Here is an 18,815-nt window from a genome sequence, read left to right as displayed (position 1 = left end):
CCCAACACACACAGTATGCTTGTATAATGGATTTTGGAGCTCCAGTTCTCTGTGATAAAACACTATGAACCAAATGTTAGAGTTTGACCAGTGTGAGTGCAACCGCACCGCGCCTAGCTGCGGCAAGCTTGCCGGCCACGGACCGTTTGGGAGAGGTGGGCTTTTGTAAGCGCATTTACACAATATACGAGCACGCGCACATGTACGAGCACGAGCACGAGGTCTACAGCGGCTCTGACGTCATTTATGTGCGCCTGTTCGGACATAGACATTTTTTTTTTTAAAAAGACAGACCATGCGCTGACATTTTTAAAACAATGGCATGGTGTGATGCTGAGGTGGACTGTTTACTGCAGATTTGGTCAGATGAAAATATTCAAAAACAGTTTGACTGCTGAAGCGACGCATCGCCATGACGTCAATCAATGCGTGTGACGTGTTATGGCGTGATGACGTATTGACAGGCAAGATTTTCCGCTCTCCAGGTGTTGTCCGCTCAGAGAGTCCTCGGTCAACAGTCACAGATACTACAAGGAATCCTTGAGAACCTGAGTCAGCTGTCCGCCTGTGTTTCCCGTATCGAGGGTAGACAGGTTAGTTCTCCCCTAGCTTCCTCTTCTAATGCTGAGTCACTCGCTACCCCAGTGAATAATCCCCTGCCCCGCGAACCTTATGTACCTGCGCCTGAGCGGTATTATGGACAGTTGGATGACTGCAGAGATTTCCTGTTCCAGTGCTCGATAGTGTTCGGGCAACAGCCACTCACTTACACTAGCGATAGCTCAAGGGTAGCTTACGTGCTTGGTTTGCTCACAGGTAGGGCCTGTGTCTGGGGAGTAGCTTTTTGGCATAGCCCTCAGACAAAACACGCTACTTTTTGCAACTGCTCAACCTGCGCCAGGGTTCCGCCAGTGCAGCGGATTATTCTGTGGACTTTCGTACCCTAGCGGCGGAGCTAAGGTAGGATGATAGAGCTTTACAGAGCATTTTCTTCAAGGGGCCGTGAGTGACGGCCATTACCTTCCGTATCACCTATCCTACTCGCATTACCGCTCGACCCCATTATTAGACGGCCTAGTGCTCCAGCTAACTCCAATGTTCCTCAGTCCTCCGCTTTTTCCAGGGAGGAGCCCATGCAGCTGGGTCGTAGTCGCCTAACCCCGGCAGAACGCCAACGTCGTTTCAGAGGGAGGTTGTGTATTTACTGGCCTCATCAACTGGCCTCCTGTCCGGTTCGGTTAAACTACAAGGCTCACCAGTCGCAGACAGGGTTCTGGTGAGTCTATCTATTGTCCCTGCTATTCCTCGGAAACGTATTAACCTGGACATTGTTTTGGGCTGTGAAGAGAGAGATTACCCCCTTCAAGCCTTAATCGATTCAGGGGCGGATACCAATATTTTGGATTCCGAGTTGGTACATAATAGTCAATTTCCGAACGTGCCTTTAGATAGTCCGCTAGTTGTTAATGGTCTCAGTGGTGAGGAGCTGGCCCAGATCTCTGCTGAGACAATTCCCATGACTTTGTCGCTAGCTGGTAATCATACTGAGACAATAGCCTTTCACATCATGCCCTCTACTAATGTCCCCGTAGTTCTTGGACTTCCATGGCTAGCTCACAATCCTGTAATTGACTGGGTTACAGGCAGGGTTGTGAGTTGGAGTAGCAGTTGTCACTCTTCCTGTCTTCGTTCGGCCCCAGCTGGGTGCCTCAGTGACCCCAGACCCCCGTTGCCTAAACCTCCAGATTTGTCATCCGTGCCACCTGTGTACCACAACCTCGCCGAGGTTTCTAGTGAGACGAAGGCTCTATCCTTGCCACCTCACCGTCCGTACGATTGTCCTATAGATTTGTTACCCGGGTCGACTTTCCCAACCAGTCGTTTATATAATCTGGTACACAGGCCGGACCAGCAATGACGCCATTACTCAACTATATGTTTGCATCGAAAATATTTGTTTGCTGCTATATTAATGTTCTGAATATCGATATATTGAATATTGAATGGAAAACCTTTAGCCCTCCTGTTACCCTCACATTTTACTAGCACAGTTTAACCCTGAAAATCGTGAAATAGATTCAAGGAAGCTGGAACCAGACCATGTTTTTGCTTAATAAATAATTCAAAAGAATAATCAGTTATCAAATTAGTTGGCAATCTATTTCCTGGGAATGGGCTTATCATTAATCCACTAATCAAGTAAGCAATACTGGACTGCAGTGTGGTTCCATACACTTCACTAATAAACCACACAATTACACTGATAAATTAGGAAATAAAAGTGAAGTTTCACTTCTCTCCTTCTGTTCACGCCCTCTTTCACTTGCTCACATAGCTGCGTTCATTACATCTCTCACTTTCCTCTCCTCTTTTTTATATTCTCCCTCTCTCTTTTCAGGGAATGAAATGAATGATTAAAACTGACCTCATTTAATCGTTTTGATTAGTATAGTGGTCAGGAGCGGGGTCACAATGGAGTTGACCCAATCAGATAGACGATCGTTCTAAAGACATTCAAGATTTTGATTTTACATATTTTGCTGAATAACAAGATGTTTTGCAGGATGTATTGTAGAGTAGTGCTGCACTGATGAGCAGTTTTATCCAAGTGGGTCATACTACAACACAAATACACATACATAAATAATAATCTATGCAGTATATCAACTGGTTCTCATCCCAGCTCTTCACATACAGCTCTTTTGTCATGACCCTTTGGCGTAACTTGTCAATGCTCTGGGTAGGCCTGCACGTCAAACTGTGACGCTCCGCTACAGTCACTGTTTTAAACACGGGGAATACATTGTTAATGTTGTAAACATGGGTGGGTTTAAAATAAGTGCATTTGTAAGGTAACTATAATGGGACAGGAACAGGACTTGTGAGTACTTCTGAGTGAAAGTCAAGTGTTTGTGTGACAAATCCATCACCCCAACCTGCCTCCATATTCGGAATTTGCCGTTCTTAATCCACTTTGCAGTTGACAACCTGGTGCTTTTGGTGCCAAACACAGAGGGCCGTGACAAAGCAGTGGTATTTGGTGCCTTGAGAATAAGAAATGGCAGGCATACTAGCCGGAAAGTATGATCTATTGATCCACAGTATATGAATACTTCAAAATCTTTTAAAATGTCAGTTGTTAATGCAAACAAAGTTCCTCCATTCAACTTTATTTAAAACATTATTAATGTCATCATGTTAATAATCAATTAAACAAATCCAACCTTGCTTCAAGGCACAGTTTCAGTGAATTACCTTTTATTTCACGTCCAGCCTTTAATGCCAGGCGACAGCAGCTCAGTGTGTGGTACAGGGGGAGAGGGCTGATCGACACATCACAGCAGGATGAAAAGGAATGATGTCTCTGCCTCTGCTAGGCTCTGCATCAAACAGGTGGCTGAGTGCTTTTCCACTGTGCCACTCCACCAACCTTAAGTTAGTCTACTCTACAGGGAATTGAACAGCTTCTGGAGTTCTACTCCAAACAGCTACTGCAGCTGGTAGCTCAACAGTAAAAGCACTGGGTGACAACCTATAGGATACAGTCCTACAGACAGACTGATCATTAGAAAAGACTTAATTCCAATTAACCATACTAATGAAAGCAGAGGTCATGTTGTGTCCGATACCAAATAGTGGAATTAGTCAGCTGTTACTTGAAGTGTACTGTACAGATCAGTCAGAGCTGGCATGTATGGGGCCTAAGCTGATTTTGTTCTGCTTACTTAATTCTGCTGCTGTAGGCCTAGTCTGCCGGGGGATAATACTTTTCCTGATACTCTGAGCTTCTATCCTCTCTGTCTGTATCATTCATGTCTCATCAATGCATGTAACTGGTTCAACTGCTTCCCCGGAGTTGTTTGTGCTTTGTCGTCTCGCAGATCTCTGCTGATCGTGGTGGTGCCTGCTGCCGTGGTCCTGCATGACGCTTCCTGCTGCTATTAACACTATTACTCATATACTATATACTATCATTAGTTTTATAAATTATAAAACTTGTAGCCATAAAAACATTATCAGTAATATATCTCATTGGATCACAGCTGTTATTATCACTACTAATTACTATCATTGTCATATTCTATCACCTTAGCTGTGCTTGTTTCTACTATTCTGCCGTATTAACTTCCATAACTTATAAGTCATATTCACATTACTATAGATATTATTATAGTTACTGTTACTTTTGTGGTTGCTGTCTTTGTGTCTCGCTGTTCATCTGGCTGTCTTTTCTCTCTTTCTCTCTCCTTTTCATCCTCCCAAACCGGTGCAGACAGATGTCCGTCCTCCATAGAGCTGGGTCTGTCCAACGTTCCTGTCTGTTAAAGGGAAGGTTTTCTTTGCCACTGTGTGCTCAAGATTGCTGTTGCAGCTCATGGGGGATTTGTCTGGTCTATGCAAACCATAAATAAGTCATAGTGTTGTCTTTGCCTACTCTACATTTATGTGTGTCTTGAGTGTCTTGACATAATTTGGTCGAACACAGATCAAAACGATAAACCATGACAAACAACAGTGATAAAGAGAGAGCACTGATGCTCACAGCTACAGAGCAGAACTTGCTTTTAGCCATTGGTACAACAGAAGCAACGGCTACGGCATTCAAGAAACATTCAAATCGGTTGCTGTAGTAGAGGAAATTGTATGTCAGCTGTTAGGTGGAGCTTGGTTTGGGCTCAACAGTAACTAAAGTGCCTTGTTCAGAGCACTTATAATGTGTAAGAGACTCCGCTGCTCTGACTTTTTCTTCGGGCATGATGGAATCTAGCAGATGCCATTAGAGCATAGAGCATAGAGGAACAGAAGATAGAGGTAGAGATACTTTACTGTCAGGTAGGGCTGTGCGATATGACGATATGTATTGTATGACGATAGAAAAACATCTATCGTTACATATTCAGCTATATGGTTTATATTGCGGAGTAATGAATCATGCACTTTACAGGCTGAGCGATGTGTTAAGATGAAAGGAGTCGCTCAGAGCGTTATGATGCGCGGCCATAGACTGTGTTTCTCTCTTCATTAAATTACCAGAAAACAACTGTCACACACACGCATGTGCACACGCACACACACTCTGAATATACTGTATGTAATGAAACACTGAAAATATTGAATGAACCTTGAATATATTGAATGAATCATGAATATATGGAATGAAACTCTGAATATATGGAATGAAACTCTGAATACTGTATATTGAATGAAACTCTGAATATATGGAATGAAACTTTGAATATATTGAATGAACCTGGAATTTATGGAATTAAACTCTGAATATATTGAATGAACCTTGACTGACGTCATCAAGGCACTGTCACCATCTTGTATTTTGACCCATGCAGATGCGTCAGCGCATGCTTTGGTTGCAGCTATTTTAAATAATGACAAGGTTTTAAACACACTTGCAAATGCTTGTGCAGGCCAAGATCCCAGACCTGAAACCTGTGTGCACTTCACTTTTTAAATCGGGGGGACCTGCTACGCAACTGCAACAGGGCAGGCAGCTGCTCATAATGCAAACTCTAGCATGGCTTCAAACACTGCCCTGGTGTACAATCTCCGCCCGGATATAAGACAGGGCTCAAGACAGGGGAGGGAAGAATGGTTAGCTTAGGTGATTTATTTTGGCTGTGATCATGTAATAATGTTAATTGGTTGCAGAGAGGTGGTCCCATGGTCACAATGCTCCTCCGCCCCGCTGAGCAGGAGGCTCAGAGCGGTCTTCTCATACAGAGGATCCGATGGTAACGGATCCGCATCTCTCACTCCCCCGCCCACCGACAATAATACGCCCGGGTCATGTTCGTCTGTGGAGGAATGTCATGGACCACCACGCTAAGGTGACCAGATTTCTGAGACTAAATACGAGGACATTGCAGGCATAAAAACCTCAAAAACGTGTGGTGTTTTTGTCTTTGAAAAACTAAAACGGGGACCCTACCCTTACTGTTCCTAAATCAGTTTCTCACCCTATTTCTCCTAAATTGCAATGGCATTGATTAACAATGAGCTTTTTCCTCTGATCAAAGAGGCTGAGATCAAGAACATCCATAAAATCCGCTGTAATAAACAGGTATCAGACACTCCACCCAAACTAAAGCCTCCTCCTTACACCAGATGATTTTCACAAGATTTGGTGAAGAGTTTGAAATAGAAAATGCCACAGTTCATGTTGAATGACATCCTGGACTATATGGTTTTAGAAAAGATCTGGTTTTAAGGTGGTTGAATCAGTTTTCCATTAATGTGGGTGGATAACGGCAAACAGCTACAGCCTAGGATGATACTGTAAATCTAATCTTGTTGTACAATATTGATGTCTTAGTGTGAATGGTCCTTAACCTGAAATAAATAAGTTTTAAATAAAAAATGACAAATGAAAGCCAAAATACCTTACACCTGATTAACACAATGTAAAAATATATTCAATGTATTAATATTGTCTGTTTCTAGTCATTATTTTAATTTTCTGATAGGCCTGAAATATAGGCCTGTGTGGCTTCACTGGCTTGCCACAGCCTGTGAAGAACAAAAATTTAAAAAGGCCATAATGGAATTCTGTCGTTCCTCGACAACCAAACAGACGCTCATCTGCTTTCAAGTCTTCACCAGAGCCAAACTAAACTGGATATATTATATGTAGCCTACCCATTTTGAACGGAAGACTTTTTAAACTTTTGGTACATTTGGAATATTGTTTTAAGTTTGTTTAGCTTTAAGCATTTTATCCATGCTAACGCGACTGAAGAAAGAAGTCTTGTCAGAGCACATACAACTCAGCTCAAGAATATAGACAATGGAGAGGTGGGTCTGTCACCACAGTAACACACAGTGACTTAGATAAGTAACTTTAATCCAACTACTGATTTGGAAATAATTAAATGTTAGACCAGCCTACTGGTAACTGAAAAAAAGGAGTCAGGTTAGAGTAGCTGGCCTCACTGTATCATCACTGACACTGACAGGCTGGAATAAGTTTGTGATGAATAGTTTATAATAAGTTTCTGGTGGTTTTATTTACAAACTACATCTGGGGAGCTAGAGTGACACTGAAATGTCATAAGAATAAAACTGTGTACCATAGAGTAGTGCTAAACAGTTGTTAATAATATGTTAGTATATAATAATGTTAGCAAAAGCTGTGTCTGACAGACAAACAGATCTGTTTTATCACATGTATTGTAGATGCACCACAGAGCACCACAGGAAATCTTTCCTGCCTGTGGTCATTAAATTAAACAATGCATCCCTTGGAGAGTCTGTCACCTCCTCTCTGTGATTTAAACTCAACTATAGACAATCTGCTCTATTGCACATTAGTCTGGTATTTTTGATCTTGTATATATTTCTTAAAAGTTTTTTCTAATATATGTTTTCCTTCGTATAATATTTGTTGTTTGTATATCTGGAGTTTCGTAGCAAAAATAATTTCCCCCTGGGATTATTAAAGTATTTCTGATTATGATTATAATTCTGATAACCAGTGACATCTCCGGGGACAGCAGTAGTCGGTGACCAGACATCCCCGGTTTCCGGGGACAGTCCCCACTTTCAGTGTCCTGTCCCTGGAAACCGGGGATGTCTGGTCACCCTACACCACGGTCCGACTACAGCTCGGGCCGGGTCCAGCTCGGCTCTACAGCGGCAGGTGGACCTGCTCCCGGGGTAAAGCTACTTGGGCTGCCCCCCAGGAGACCCTTTATTAAATCACCTAAGCTGACCATTCTTCCCTCCTCTGTTTTGAGCCCTGTCTTATATCCGGGCAGAGATTGTGCACCCGGGGCCATGTTTGAAGCCATGATAAAGTTTGCATTATGAGCAGCTGCTTGCCCTTATGTAGCAGTTCTGTCCCAATTAAAAAGTGTCTGGACTTCTTTGTCCAGAGAATTGAAGTGTGCACAGGATTCAGGTCTGGGATCTTGGCCTGCACAAGCATTTGCAAGTGTGTTTAAAACCTTGTCCTTATTTAAAATAGCTGCAACCAACGCACGTGCTGACTCATCTGCATGGGTCAAAATACAAGATGAAAAAACTGAAGTTATTGTACTTGGCCCCAAAGGCCACCGAAACTCAATAGCTAAAGAGCTAGATAGATAGATAGATAGATAGATAGATAGATAGATAGATAGATAGATAGATAGATAGATAGATAGATAGATAGATAGATAGATAGATAGATAGATAGATAGATAGATAGATAGATAGATAGATAGATAACTTTATTTATCCCCGAGGGGAAATTAGGTAATTGTAGAAGCAGTACAAAGCAATGTACAAAAAATAAAATACAGTATAAAATACAAAATAAGAACTAGACTAAAAGTACAGTATCGCAGATAAACACTGTATTACAATTAACATCTTGATGTGTGGACAGTGTGTATCCACAGCGCAGGGTACAGATAATAAATAAAGAAATGTCAAGATCTGTTGCTGTCAGTACCCTCCTCTCTTCCGTTCTGTGTGAGTTTGTCTTCCTCTGTCTGTGTTTCCCTGCATGTGTCTCTACCTTGTCTGTGTGTAGGTCCGGGAGGCGTTTCCCTCAAGCTGCAGCCTGTTATGCTGATTACTCCACCACCATAAATACCTGAAGCTGACAGGCATGCAGCACCGGACCGTCGTTGACCCTGTATTGGTAAAACTATTCCCCCTGGACTGGCATCCCCTTTCTCGTTGTGGTTTTCACGCTCCCCTTAGTAAGTTGATTTATCATGTTTGTTTTCTGTTTTCTCCGTAGTTTCCCGTGTTCCCGTTTCCCGTCCGTCTCCCTGATCTTCCGTCGTCTTCCTGTTCCTGTTATTCCCGTGTTCGTTTGGTTAGTCTTTGTATTTGTATTCTCTGTAGTGTGTTGCGTTTGTTCGTTTGTTATATTAAACGTTTGTTTTGTAACTTTACTTTTTTGTCCGTGTCTGCATTGGGTCCACCTTTTGTGCTATCCCCGTACCGTTCCTGACAAGAAATACGCTAAAAACACAATAAAAAACTTAATAAAAACTACAAAGTACCGGGAGCTGCTACGATAAGCTGCCACTAGCACAGCGCCATCTTTATTGTTACTCTGGATGATGTTATGCTGTCCTCCAGCACCACAGTAAGGAATCTGGGTGTTATTTTTGATCAGGATATGTCCTTTGATTCTCACATAAAATTAACGACAAGGACTGCATATTTTCTCCTGCGTAATATTGCGAAAATTAGGAACATTGTGTCTCAGAAAGATGCAGAAAAACTAGTCCATGCATTTGTTACTTCTAGGCTTGACTATTGCAACTACTTATTATGAGGCTGCTCCAATAAGTCTGTTAAGAGCCTCCAGTTGGTCCAAAATGCTGCAGCTCAAGTACTAACTAAAACAAATTGAAGAGAACATATTTCTCCTGTCTTAGCTTCTTTGCACTGGCTACCTGTAAAATCTAGAATAGAATTTAAAATCCTTCTTCTTACCTACAAAGCTCTTATTGGTCAGGCTCCGTCGTATCTTAAAGAGCTCATAGTACCGTTTTACCAGACTAGATCACTGCGCTCTAGAGTCTCCAAAAGGAGAATGGGAGGCAGAGCCTTTAGCTACCAAGCTCCTCCTGTGGAACAAACTCCCAAGTATTATTCGGGAGGCAGACACTGTCCCCATATTTAAGAGTAAACTTACAGCTAGGGCTTACAATTCCTTAACAATGTTGTTATTTTTAAAATGATTTTGTTTTGCTTAATGATGCTGCTATAGGACTAGTCTGCCAGGGGATAATCCTGTTCCTGATACTCTGAGCTTTTCTCCTCACTGTTTGTACCATTCATGTCTCATCAATGCATGCTACTAATTCAACTTCTTCCCCGGAGTTGTTTGTGCTTTGTCGTCTCGCAGGTCTCTGCTGATTGTGATGGTGCCTGCTGCCATGGTCCTGCATGACGCTTCCTGCTACTACTATAACTATTAGTCATATATACTATCACTAGTCTAATAAACGATAAAATGTGTAGCCATAAAAACACCATCAGTGGTATGTCTAGCTGTGTTGTAGCTGCTATTGCCACTACTCATCATTGATCATGTTTGCCACCATAATTATTATCATTGTTATATTCTATCACCTTAGCTGTGCTTGTTTCTACTATTCTGCTATATTAACTGCCATAACATATAAGTCATATTCACATTACTATAGATATTATTCTAGTTACGGTTACTCTTTGGTTGCTTGCATCTCTGGAAGTTGTGTCTGTCTTTGTCTCTCTCTGTCCATCTGTCCATCTTTTCTCTCTTTCTCTCACCCTTTCTTCCTCCCCAACCGGTCAAGACAGATGGCAGTCTCCACAGAGCTGTGTCTGTCCGACGTTCCTGCCTGTTATAGGGAAAGTTTTCGTTGCCACCGTACTCTACGGGGGAATTTCTTGGGTCTATGTAAATCATAAATAAGTCATAGAGAGTGGTCTTTACCTACTCTGTACAGTGTCCTGAGATAACTTTTGTTTTGATTTGGCACTATAAATAAAATTGAATTGAATTGAGTTGTTCTCTCACCAGGCAAAGATCTATGCAGTACTCAGTGACCCACTGGTGGGCAACACCCCACACCACATCCAAAACTCCATAGACTTTGTGAACAAAGTCTGAGACTTATAAATGGATCCAGTTGAAACCATGGTATCCTACGACGTGACTTCCTTGTTCACCTGTACTCCAACCATGGAGGCTCTGGCCATAGTAAGAGAGCTTCTCACACAGGACAACTTCTTACACAACCGAACAAATCTCAAACCAAACCACATTTGCCAACTTCTGGATTTGTGCCTGAACACCACATATTTCCAGTTTAATGGCACTTTATTCAGACAATAACACGGCTGTGCCATGGGTTCACCAGTATCCCCTATTGTGGCAAATCTATACATGGAGGAGGTAGAGGACAAGGCTTTGAACTCCTTCAAAGGAGTAACACCGAGCCATTGGTTCAGATATGTGGACGACACGTGTTAAAATCAAATCCAAAGAGGTGCAAACTTTTACTTTTACTTTTACTCATTGGACAGAAACATCAAGTTCACCAGAGAAGAAGTCAAGGACAACAGTTTTCCTTTCTTAGACTGTGACATCCATATGGAGAATGACAGGCGCCTCCACATTGGGGTATACAGAAAACCCACTCACACAGATCAATATCTACTTTTTGACTCCCACCACCCCTGGAACACAAGCTTGGAGTTATCAGGACCTGCAACACTGTATCCCTGTGTATTTAAAACCCAGTAACACACTCAGACAGAGAATTGTACATCCTAAGGACAGAACACCACGAACCCACAGAAGCAATCTGGTTTATGCTGTCCAATGCAACGAGGAATGAAAAGATCTCTACATTGGAGAAACAAAACAACCACTGCATAAACGCATGGCCCAACACAGGAGAGCTATCTCCTCAGGCCTGGACTCTGCTGTCCATTTACATCTCAAGGAGAAAGGCCACTCCTTTGATGTCAACAATGTCCACATCCTGGACAGAGAGGAGATGATGGTTTGAAAGAGGAGTAAAAGAAGCCGTCTAAAAGTAGAGAAATTATCGCTAAACAGAGGAGGAGATCTGAGACACCACTTATCTCCAGTTTACAATGCTGCCCTTTCATCTCTTCCCAGGAGATTCAACAATCTAACCTCAAAGAACAACTGCTCACAAATGGCCTCCTGTAACTCCAACGGCTTGTCGTTAAGACCCAATAGAGTACTAACAAAGTCAAACCAACTCTCCACCAACGACTATCAGTCCAACAACGGCCGTTGGCACTTTGGAGCACAAAGGGTTCCAGTGACATCATCGGCCTTGTGAAAGATTAAATACCTGGATCTCCACACCAGATAGTTGGACCAGTCCCAGCCTGGTCAGATACGTACATGAACTGATGAAGCCTCTTGGATGAGAGGTGGAACATCTTCCTAGACAAATAACCAAGTCCAGTTGCTTTTGACTGAAATTGCTTTTGGGATCTATATTACAATATATATATATATATAAAATATTGTTTTTTTATTGTTCAGAATTTGATAGCATATCTGCTGTGGCTTTACCACTGTTGTACTAGCAAGTTTTTTTTGTTTTTGTTTTTTACAGAAAATGTGCTTTATCGTTATATATATATCGTGATCAGGATGTGAGATTTTGGTCATATGGCCCAGCCCCACTGTCAGGATATAGAAACAGTTTCAGCAGATATGAAAACATTTTTTCTTTATAGAAAGTTACCAACTTCGGCTTCAAAGCTTCTCCAGAGGTACAGGAGACGTTATACAATTGTTTTATCAGGCTGGGCAATCCCATTCCTTGTGTGAATTAAACTGACTTAGGTAAAATCAGTGGAGTGTCCCTTTTAAAGTCTAGTATTTTTCAATTGAAGGACTAAACTGCTGAACAAGTCATAGATTGTCTATGACTTCTCAAAGTTGAGGAAACTGATGAAAAAGCCCATGATATTGGTGCCTCCTACGCATCAAAACACAATCAGAAGTGCAATCTGTGATTCCTGATCAGAGTTTGAAGATGATTGGCTAGTGGAAAAGTCTGTGCAATAAATGAACACCTCTGAGGGACAGAATTGAACGTAGCAAGAATTCAAACTGAGTTTGGGAAAAAAATAAATCGAAATGGGATCCAATAGCAATATCATATTTTTTGAGGGGTTTTTTTTCTTTATGGCACAACTCCAATGACACCATCTGCTCTATAATGAATACTACAAATGACTAAAAGATGGAATTTAACAAAGCTGTGTATAGATTACAACATTAGTTGTAGTAGGTATGTAGGAGGTATACAAGAAGCAGCTAGATATAAACAGCATCTTTGCGCGTCCGTGCGCGCGAGCACACACACACACAAACACGCACGCGCACACGCACGCTTGTGCACACATACAGTTGACATCTAGAATAGAACAGATTAGAAGGACCATAGAGTCTATTCGGGGAAATGTCCACAGTTCCCAGGCAGTTGGTTACTTCAGTCTAATCATGGATCAAACAACTCTGGTTTTAAAAGAAAAACAGCAGCAATTTGAGCAACAGCAGTGGGTAGAAAACTGTAACATTACCTCTCTTGTCCGTCTCCAAGCAACGTCAAGGAGCAATGGTTCTGAAGAAAAACACTGTACAAAACTAGCTTTGATCCAGCAAGCAGGGGAAAGGCAGGGATAGAGAAAAGAAAGGATGACGATGGTGAAAAAAAAGGCAGAGAGAAAGAAAAAAAAAGAAAAAGAGCAAGAGCGTGTGGTTTCTTCTTATGGTAAGAAAAGACACATTGCCAAGAGGGAGGAAAGCAGAGCAGAGAACGAGCTACACAGCCGACATTTTAACTGCTGCTGACGCAGGGAGTGGGAGAACGGAGAGAGGGAGGGACAGAGGCAGGGCCTCTCTCTCTTTCTCTCTCTCGCTCTCTCTCTGGCGCAGGCTCACTCGCTCTCTCTTACTCACTTATTTGATTTGCTCCCTTTTGGTCTGTCACTGCATCTCAGCTCCCCCTGTAGCAGTCTGACTCCCACTCATCCCCCTTTGCTCTCTTCAATTCAGCTTTATTGACAGTCATACTACATACTGTAGTAGTAAAGAAAAAGATTTCAAGATCTACACTCAGACCTCATTTCCACCTGGTGTTAACATGCATGACTAAATATTTATACTGTAGTTGTCTATTGTCTACATAAAACATTAGAGGGACAGGTAATGCTCAGTGTGACACCAATGCATTATATTACACATGTTGTGTTATTACAGTTTGAGAATGACTAAGAAGAATAAGAAACAATATTTAAAGCTGCACTAATCAATACTCACATTGATGAACCCACACAAGAATGATCCCCAAATTTGCAGCTCCCCTGGTGTTTCAGCTCGTTATTTTGGTTTTACAGCCCGCAACTTTACTGTTTTGTATAGTGTCACTACTCTCATCAGCGCTGGTTTCCAGCAGCAGCAGCAGGCAGCTGTTCTCATTCAAAAAGAACTACAGGCTAAAGAGACAAATCTTTTTCTCAGCAGTTGGTGGAGACCAAACCAGGGTTTAAAAGGAGAGTGGATATTGGACTTCGATAATGACATGTATCATGATATACAGTATACACACACACACACACACATATATATATATTTTATATATATATATATATATATATATATATATATATATATATATATATGCTTTAACAGAGTATTTTCTCATTTCATTAAGAATTTAAGTGCAAAAAATTAACATAACATGCAAGGATCAGTAAGAAAAGTGTCATCCAGATGACATTAACATTGCTCTGACATAGTTAAGCCGGTGCAACACTGCAATAAAAACTATACAGAAAAACATATAAATAGGAATTTTTAAGTCGTTTTGATGATCTATATCATCTTATCGCCGACCACGATTGGACTATGATTCCAAACATGCTGATGTTCAGATGAATATATAGGTCAGCCGATAATGGACTATCACAAACATATCGGCATATTGATTTTTTGAGATATGCGCAATATGAGAACCCTTTTTTACAGAACATATAACTCAGAAAACAATGGTGTCATAAAGCTATTTTTTACTGAAATGTTAAGCACTTGACTGATCCTGAACATGATATTTATTCATCTATTTATTTCATCTTGATTTAGATTTGGTTGACAATGTAATAAATTGTATGTATAAGCTATAATAATGTTAAATATTCTTCAAAAAGTATATTTGTTTAAGAAAGCAGCTGCTGATTAAGCTGCTGGATCCTGTCAATTTCCCAAATACATATAGAAAGTTAGAGAAAAGTAATTTGTCCTATTCCATGTCATCTTTAGACACTGACACATTTCTCTTCTAAGCACATTTCAGTAACAGACGGAACCAAGGCACTCGTGGTAATTTCCAAGAAGGTTGTATCATTCAAACAGGGACACATGAAGATATCAAAACCACTCGAACACTCTTTTAAGAAAACTGATGTCACTGGTCATCATAATTGCTGGGTTATCACAGAGTTACAGATAAATAGATGTCATTGTATGTTTTAAATTGTGCTAAAATACTGACAGTGCAGTTGTTGTCTTTGTGTACTGTCACTAGAGTTGTTGTCTTACAAGAGATTATCTGAAGGGAGGGACCATTTTTTATAAATTCAGTTAAAATTAAATTGTATGCTTTAATTCAACCTATGAAGCTAAGTGGAGGGATATTGAGCTCTATTTAATTGGCATGCCTGTCTGGACAGGGTGGGGGAAATATTCCAATCCCAGACTCCACGGGTTAGGTTCTCAGTCACACCAGTACTGCCCTCTCCTGGCTAATGTCATATCTCACAAACAGACAACAGCTCGTCAACAACTGCACCTCTTCCTCCCGCGCTCCTCTGTCCCAAGGCGTCCCCCAGGGTTCTGTGCTTGGTCCTCTCCTGTTCATCCTCCCTATGCTCCCCCTTGGCAATATCATACGCCGTCACAGCCTCCACTTCCACTGCTTCACCGATGATGTCCAAATCTACATTTCCACTGAATCCATCACTACTGCAACTCACTCCAATCTGACCAAACTGCCTCACCAAAATTAAACATGGATGCAAGCCAACATTGTCACGCTAAACTGTGATAATACATGATCCTCATCTGTCCCAAATCCCTCATCAAAACCACTCATGTCTCCCTCCCCTCACATCCACAACCTTGGGATTGTTTTTGACAGCAACCTCTTCTTTAAAAAACACATCAATCAAACCGCCAAAACTGCCTGGGTATCTGCCTGGGCACCCTCCTTCACTGGTGTTTCAATGATAGGCAAACGACACCTCCAGAGGGCTCATCAGCACCTGGTTTCCCAGGAGTGCCCTCCTCTGCTTTCGAACCCCTATGTTCTGCAGCTGTTAGTAGCGCTCCAAGTGTTATCTCGCCTCTTCATCCATAACCACTGACTTGCCTCTTCTGCTGGTTTGACCTCGAACTCCCAAGTCCTTAAGCAGATGGTTGAATTGCCTACAAAGCCTCTGCAGCCTCTGCAGCCGACTTCCACTAGGAAAACTTTGGCTCTCAATCCACGTTGCCTAGCATCCTCTGTCAACTCAGTGTACTTAGGGCTCTTGCATTCGTATGCCTCCTCCACAGCAGCCTCCCAGGGAATGGTAAGCTCTATGATGTACACGGTGTGGAGTAAGGAGGACCAGAGCATGAGGTCTGGTCTGAGGTTTGTTGTAGAAATCTCAGGAGGGAAGCAGAGCCTTTGGTTCAGATCTTCAGCCAACTTCCAGTCACAAGCCCCTCAGAGCTGGCCGATGTCCAATGTTGTATGGACTTTGGCTGGCTTTGCACCTTCTCGGATAAACTCCCTTGTGGATGTAGGATGGAATGATGGAGGAGGCAGGCCATTGATCTTTACTGTCTGGTCTCCAAAGTAGCTGCTAGGCACTTCAGGACGTGGTTGTGCCACCAGGCACGTAATGGCCTTGTGACAGGCTTATCACGCGGGGTTTTCTTCGTACCATTGGTTGAGGTTAGAGGGGGAAGGCAGGGCGTCATATAATGAAGCTGATGTGAAATGCCTCCATGCCCAACAACTTTCTCCAAGAGAACTTTCTCCTCTCAACTCCCTTCCATCTCGTCCACTGTCCTTGCTTGGCTTGTGAGACAGCCTTTGCACACCTTGTTGCCTGCATGTGTCGGCGCACCTCCTCCTCTCCCCTGTTGCACAAGGCCGACAGTGTCACTGTGCGTGAGGTCTGACTTTGCCTGCGAAAACATTTGGCGAGTCCCAGCCACTTCCTGGCAAATGAGCTGACCAATCTCTCCAGTTTCTCTATCTTTGAGATTGGGACCTCATATGATGGTAAGAGGCCACATCAGCCTGGGTAGTAGCCCAAACTGAGGGAGCAACAGCATGCAAGGGAGCATGGTCTTGTGGATACTCGTAAGGCCACATATGGTGTCCTGCCTAAGATGGTCGACTTGCTCTCTGCCCTTGAGGGTGGCATGGTACCAACGTCCAAGACTCTTGACTGGCTTCTCCAACACTGTTGGTATAGACGCCTTGCCTATTTAAAACCGATATTCCAACAGCTTCCCGTTAACAACCGTAATGCTCCTGGACTTGCTCGGCTTTATGTACATCTGGGTCCACTGGATGTTCTCCTGCAGCTTGTTCAGCAGCCGCCTGACACACGCTTTGGTTGTGGTGAGGACGGTCATATCCTCCATATATGCTCTGATGGGAGGGAGATGACGACCAGATTTGAGCCTCTGACCTCCTCCTCCTCTGGCCATCGTGAAAACTAGAGGTAAGTGGCAGCTTCATTGGGGTCGTTAGAAACTTCAGTACATCTAGACCTCTGCTGCTCCTCTGCTAACCCATTCCCGTAAACATATCATCCCTGTCCTCCAGAACCTCCACTGGATCCCTGTCCCATAACGGATTCGATTCAACTACCTCCCCAAAAACATCAGAGTCTGCACCAATCAGTTCATGTTCAAATCACAAATCAATACTAACCGCTTCAGAACTGCTTGTATTGTGTAATGCTATAGTTTTATATAACGCTATATGAATAAAATGTGTTATTTCCTTATATTATATGGTTAGAGGTGGCTTAGTAATTCCAGTACCATAGTGGGGTGAAGCTACTCAGTTAGCCATCTTATGTTTCACATATAGAAGGATAGAAGTAAAGGTAGTGGACACAATCACCTGTGGATCAGCTGTGGCAGACCATGCCAACATAGTTGGGTCTTGACAGCACACACACACACACACACACACACACACACACACACACACACACACACACACACACACACACACACACACACACACACACACACACACACACACACACACACACACACACACACACACACACACACACACACACACACACACACACACACACACATACACACAAACTCACAAACTCCTCAGATGACCACAAACCAGCTCTGATAAATCCGTTCATCGCTCAGCAGGTTTACGCTCTGCTACTATAAGTGCACTCGCTCACATGTATGCAGTAATGCACTTCAGTCCATCTGCTACACTGATGCAGGATTAAAGCAACAGCCATTCAAACACACAGACTATCAAATCCTGCATCATTCACAAACAATAATACATACGACAAAGTCACAAACATTTAAACCATTTCAGCAACGCGTTACGTGTAAAATACATGTGTCTCTTCAATCTGATTTTCTAAACTGGCATCAAAACATGGAGGCCTCAACTAAAGTGCCTATAAAAGTAGGACAGAAACACCTCTTGTTTGTCAAAGTGAGAGTTGAACTGCTTCTGTGCAGGGAGACAAATATTTTTTCTGCAGCCCTCATTGCAATAAAGGTAAACTATAATTACTAAACCACAGGAGGCAGGAGATTATACTAGCCCATCTCCATCTGCTCAGGGGGAGAGGAAGAGGGAGACAGAGAGAAAGAGGGGGACTGGAATTTTTATTGACCCAATGCTACATTTCAAACAGTAAGCTGGTTTGCTCTGTGGCTGGTTAACAAGACCATGTGCAAGGCACAAGCCCCAGACTGTTCCAATACGTCTGTGGACAGAGGAACTGGGTTATAGATACATTACGATGGAGAAAACAGTTTAAAGATGCAGCTTTTAAAAAGAAGAGCTGCTTGTGACCACACACACACACACACACACACACACACACACACACACACACACACACACACACACACACACACACACACACACACACACACACACACACACACACACACACACACACACACACACACACACACACACACACACACACACACACACACACACACACACACACACACACAGCGTGTGATCTATTTAATT

General features: G+C 42.5%; 1 protein-coding gene across 3 annotated transcripts in view; it reads right to left on the bottom strand.

Moving 5' to 3' along the window:
- The window catches only part of jmjd1cb (jumonji domain containing 1Cb), a gene marked incomplete at its 5' end in the record, with an annotated part of 219,480 nt that overhangs the window by 106,384 nt on the left and 94,281 nt on the right, over positions 1-18,815 (bottom strand). Inside the window, one exon of one of the 3 annotated variants that reach the window (XM_083933316.1) lies at positions 13,078-13,208. The exons of the other annotated variants lie outside the window; for them this stretch is intronic. Of the gene's footprint in view, positions 1-13,077; positions 13,209-18,815 lie in introns of those variants that run through there. 3 annotated transcript variants of the gene reach the window in all.

Source organism: Echiichthys vipera (assembly GCF_963691815.1).
Source record: "Echiichthys vipera genome assembly, chromosome: 18".
NCBI lineage: Eukaryota > Metazoa > Chordata > Actinopteri > Perciformes > Trachinidae > Echiichthys > Echiichthys vipera.
This window is presented reverse-complemented; position numbering and strand designations above follow the sequence as displayed.